Here is a 6,000-nt window from a genome sequence, read left to right on the forward strand (position 1 = left end):
AACAAAGATATGACTCTATGTGAATGCTTCCGGCGGTATACCGGGATGTGCGATGATCTAGCGTAGCAATGACATCAAAAAACGGACAAGCCATGAAAACATCATGCTACCTATCTTACGATCATGCAAAGCAATATGACAATAAATGCTCAAGTCATGTATATGATGATGATGATGAAAGTTGCATGGCAATATATCTCGGAATGGCTATGGAAATGCCATGTTAGGTAGGTATGGTGGCTGTTTTGATGAAGATATAATGAGGCTTATGTGTGATAGAGCGTGTCGTATCACGGGGTTTGGATGCACCGGCGAAGTTTGCACCAACTCTCAAGGTGAGAAAGGGCAATGCATAGTACCGAAGAGGCTAGCAATGATGGAAAGGTAAAAGTGCGTATAATCCATGGACTCACATTAGTCATAAATAACTCATATACTTATTGCAAAAGTTTATTAGCCCTCGAAGCAAATTACTACTACGCATGCCCCTAGGGGGATAGATTGGTAGGAAAAGACCATCGCTCGTCCCCGACCGCCACTCATAAGGAAGACAATCAAAGAAACACCACATGCTTCAAATTTGTCACACAGCGGTTACCATACATGCATGCTACGGGACTTGCAAACCTCAACTCAAGTGTCTCTACAATCCACAACCACCCACTAGCATGACTCTAATATCACCATCTTTATATCGCAAAACTATTGCAAGGAATCAAACATATCATATTCAGCGATCTACAAGTTTATGTAGGATTTCATGACTAACCATGTGAATGACCAACTCCTGTCATCTCTCTAAATAGATATAAGTGAAGCTAGAGAGTTTAATTCTTTCTGCAAAAGATATGTCCACGCTCTAACAAATATAAGTGAAGCAAAAGAGCATTCTACAAATGGCGGTTTTCTATGTGAAGAGAAACAGGCAATCCAAACTTCAAATGATATAAGTGAAGCACATGAAGCATTCTATATAGCCACACTCAAAAGATTTAAGTGAAGTGCAATGAGCATTCTATAAATCAACCAAGGACTATCTCATACCAGCATGGTGCATAAAAGAAAAATGAAAACTAAATGCAAAAGATGCTCCAAGACTTGCACGTATCGCATGAACGAAATGAATACAAAAATATACCGATACTTGTTGAAGAAAGACGGGGTGCCTTCCGGGGCATCCGCAAGCTTAGACGCTTGAGCCTCCTTGAATATTTACTTGGGGTGCCTCGGGCATCCCCAAGCTTGAGCTCCTGCCTCTCTTCCTTTTCCTCATATCGAGACCTCCTCGATTAGACACTTCATCCACACAAAACTTCAACAGAAAACTCGGTAAGATCCGTTAGTATAATAAAGCAAATCACTACTCTAAGTACTGTAGCAAACCAATTCAATTTTTTTTGCATTCTGTCCACTTTAACATAACTTTTTCATGGCTTAATCCACTAATATAACTTGATAGTTTCACCAAAACAAGCAAACTATGCATCAAAAACAGAATCTGTCAAAAACAGAACTGTCTGTAGCAATCTGAACATTCACCATACTTCTGGTACTCCAAAACTTCTACAAAAATTAGGAAAAATAAAAGAGTTGTACATCAAGACAGTGCAAAAAGAATCAGAACCATTTGACTTTCCAGTTAAAAATGTAAAATCGCGCACTACAGCCAAAGTTTCTGTCCTGCACCATACAAACCAACAAGCATTGTAAACATCCTAAAGGGAAACCTTGGGACATTATTTTTATAATACAATGGAATTCTACAAGGGGATAATTATTTTTGATGAAAAGTTTCTGTAATTAAGATTCACAAAGTTTCCGTGAGCATGAACAAATTTCAAGGCTAGCTCCCACTTCAACAATGCTTGTCTTTCTCACTTTCACTTTCCTTTTTGAAAAGTTTTTAGGTTCCCCTCTTTATTTTTTTTGTTTTTAAACTATATAAAAGCACTCAACAGAAATAAATGACTCTCTAAAACTTCCAGTTTGTCTCCCTGGCAGCGCTTTCTTTAAAGCCATTAAGCTAGGCATATAGTGCTCAAGTAATGGATCCACCCGGATCCCAAGGTATATCAAAGCCAATTTTAATGAACAATAATTGGTGATTTAGTAGTGAGCAAAAAGTAACATATATCATGCAACAACAAAGTCTAACTCTCTTCCTATGCATCGGCATGTCATAACAGAACAATTCATGCACACTAAGTAAAGGCCAATGCATAGTATAAGCAGTTTCTTGCAATTTTATCATATTGGAAACATAAAGAGGCAGAGATGTAGTTCCTCTCTCATAATAATTGCAAGTAGGAGCAGAAAGCACATGCATATTATATCTACCAAAATCATCATGTGTAGTGGTAAAAGGCAACCCATCAATATAATCCTTACTAAGCGCAAACTTCTCCGATATAGTGTAGTCGGTATAATTCAAAAAGATAATAGGATTGTCATGCGTGGGTGCAATAGCAACAATTTCCTGTTTAACATAAGGAACTATAGCAAGTTCATCTCCATAAGCATAATTCATATTGGCATCTTGGCCACAATAGCAAGCATCATCAAAAAGGGATATTTCAAGAGAATCAACGGGATCATAACAATCATCATAGCAATCATCCTTCGGTAAGCACGAAGGGGAATTAAACAATGTATGAGTTGAAGAGTTACTCTCATTAGAAGGTGGGCACGGGTGATCAATCCGCCCTTCCTCCTTTTGTTCTTCGCTCTCCTCATCATCTTTTTCATCCAATGAGCTCACAATTTCATCACTTTCTTCTTCCATAGCTTCCTGCAAAATATTAGTCTCTTCTTGGACAGCGGAGACTTTCTCAATAAATGCATTAATATAGTAAGTGTATTCATAATTTTCATAGCAATATCTAAGTATGCAAGATTTTCAGGCCTATAAACATCATCATCAAAAGCTTCATACTTTTCAAACAAAGATTCAATTTCATAAGAAGCCTTAAAAGCAACAAATTCTTCAATTTGTTTAACATCATAGTAATCATATATACAATTAGCATAAGAAGCTGAGGTTTCATTATCATTAAATTTGCATGAAAAGGGAAGGTGTGGAGCCTTCATCCTAGAGCAACAAGTAATATCATATCTCAAACATAGATCCCGGGCATACCAACGCAACATAGAAATTTGATCCCATAATAGTTTCCCTTTTTGTGTCAAGCGATAATCCCTAAAGTATTCACGTTGATCCAACATTACACTTGAGGGAGTCCCGGAGTAGGGGGTGTCCGGATGGCCGGACTATGACCTTTGTCCGGACTCCCGGATTATGAAGATACATGATTGAAGACTTCGTCCCGTCTCCGGATAGGACTTTCCTTGGCGTGGAAGGCAAGCTTGGCGATTTGATATGAAGATCTCCTCCCATTGTAACCGACTCTGTGTAACCCTAGCCCTCTCCGGTGTCTATATAAACCGGAGAGTTTTAGTCCGTAGGACGAACAACAGTCATACCATAGGCTACCTCCTAGGGTTTAGCCTTTCTGATCTCATGGTAGATCAACTCTTGTACTACCCATATCATCAATATTAATCAAGCAGGAGTAGGGTTTTACCTCCATCGAGAGGGCCCGAACCTGGGTAAAAACATCGTGTTCCTCGTCTCCTGTTACCATCCGCCTAGACGCACAGTTCGGGACCCCCTACCCGAGATCCGCCGGTTTTGACACCGAAATTGGTGCTTTCATTGAGAGTTCCTCTGTGTCATCACCGTTAGGCCCGATGGCTTCTTCGATCATCAACCACGATGCGGTCCAGGGTGAGACTTTTCTCCCTGGACAGATCTTCGTATTCGGCGGCTTCGCACTCCGGCCAATTCGCTTGGCCATCTGGAGCAGATCGAAAGCTACGCCCCTGGCCATCAGGTCAGGTTTGGAAGTTTGAACTACATGGCCGACATCGGCGGGGACTTGATCTTCGACGGATTCGAGCCACAACCGAGCACGCCGCACTGTCACGAGGGGCATGATTTAGCTCTGCCGCCGGAGAATGCCCAGAGCGTCGCTCAGGCGCCCGCTCCGACCATTAGCTCGGAGACGACTGCGCCAATTGGGGACGGACGGTTGGACGCCGCCCCTGGAGCCGCAATCTCTACGGCGATAGAGCCGAACACCAGCCCAGTGCTTTGCGAGGCCTGTGACTCCAGGGTGCCGGACTCCGTTCCGGACTCCGAATCCTCCGCACCTCTTCCGATTGAAACCTATTGGGCTCCGATCATGGAGTTCACCGCCACGGACGTCTTTCAGCACTCGCCCTTTGGCGATATCCTGAATTCACTAAAGTCTCTCTCTTTGTCAGGAGAGCCCTGGCCGGACTATGGTCAGCATGGTTGGGATGCTGACGACGAAGAAATTTGAAACCCACCCACCACCCACTTCGTAGCCACTGTAGACGATTTAACCGACATGCTCGACTTCGACTCCGAAGACATCGACGGTATGGATGCCCATGAAGGAGACAACCAAGAACCAGCAGCTATAGGGCACTGGAAAGCCACCTCGTCATATGACATATACATGGTGGACACCCCCAAAGCAGGGGATGGCGATGAAAAAATGGAGGACGACCCCTCCAAGAAGCAACCCAAGCGCCGACGTCAGCGGCGCCGCTCTAAATCCCGTCAAAGCAAAAACAGCGAGTCCGACACCGAAAATACAACACGTAGGACAGTGCCAAAGACAACCCCCTCCAGCAGGATTCAGCGCAGAAGGAGCCAACCCTCATGAGAGAGCTGAGGACAGGGAGGTCGAGGACGACAATTATATGCCTCCCTCCGAAGACAAGGCAAGCCTCGACGACGATGAATTCGTCGTGCCAGAGGATCCCGTCGAACAAGAGCGTTTCAAACGCAGGGTTATGGCCACGGCAAGCAGCCTCAAGAAAAAACAGCAGCAGCTTAGAGCTGACCAATACTTGCTAGCCGACAGATGGACCGAAGTCCCGGCGGCCGAAGAGTATAAACTCGAACGCCCCTCCAAGAGCTACCCAAAGCGCAGGCTGCTACCCCAACTTGAGGAGGAAGCAACTAAACCTACATCACCAGCATACGATGCGCCCGATCGGCCACCCTGTGGCCGCGACAAAGAGGCCTTCCGTGTCACATCCCTAGCTTCTGGCATTGCTTTAGGCTAGCTTCATGTGTGCATCATGTCTATATTTTGAAACTTGAATTGAGGAATATTGGAAGCCTCAAAACCCTAAATAAAAGAGGGGCAAAAACCCCTAAAATCTCATTCATTGCTCCAAAAGGCTCTTCTTAAATGTTTGATAATTTTTGGTAAGGGTTCTGGTCCCAACCAAAATATTGAACATTTTTAAGGATTTATTTTTGGGACTTTGAATTTAAATCATTAGCTGTTTGAATTTGAATTATATTCATATGATTAGAATATAATTTCAAATACCCCTGAAATATTTTATGAGCTTTTGGAAAAGTCCATCTAGCAATATAAAAATATTCAGAGGAGCTTTGGCATTGTTTGAATTATTATTTTTAATTCAAACAGTGGCAAAAGAATTAATTAAAAGAAAAACAGAACAGAAATAAAAAAATAAAAAGAGTAGGAAACCTACCTGGGCCACTTACCGCAGCCCACCTGGCCCAGCTCCCCCACCAGCGCGGCCCAGCCCACCTTCCCCCCCCCTTGTCCTCTTCTTCCTCTGCCAGAAGGCAGAGGCGAGGCGTGGCGCGCGCCCGAGCGCCCCGGCCACCTCCTGCTTCGCGCTGGAGGCCGCCCTTCGTCCTAATTCGCGCCACGACGACGCCCCGTGTCCCCTCTCTCCTTTCCCTCACTCGCTGCATCCCCTCTCCCTCTTCTGTCTCTCTCCCTCGCTCATCCCCGGATGCACCGAGACCGCCGACGAGCGCCACCGGAGCCACCAGCATCCCCACGCCCAGCCAGTTAGGCCACGAGCTCCGCCTTGGATCCGGGAAGCTCTACCACGACGCACGCGACGCCGGGTGCCCTGAAGCCA

Source organism: Triticum aestivum, chromosome 4B, assembly GCF_018294505.1.
Source record: "Triticum aestivum cultivar Chinese Spring chromosome 4B, IWGSC CS RefSeq v2.1, whole genome shotgun sequence".
Taxonomy (NCBI): domain Eukaryota; kingdom Viridiplantae; phylum Streptophyta; class Magnoliopsida; order Poales; family Poaceae; genus Triticum; species Triticum aestivum.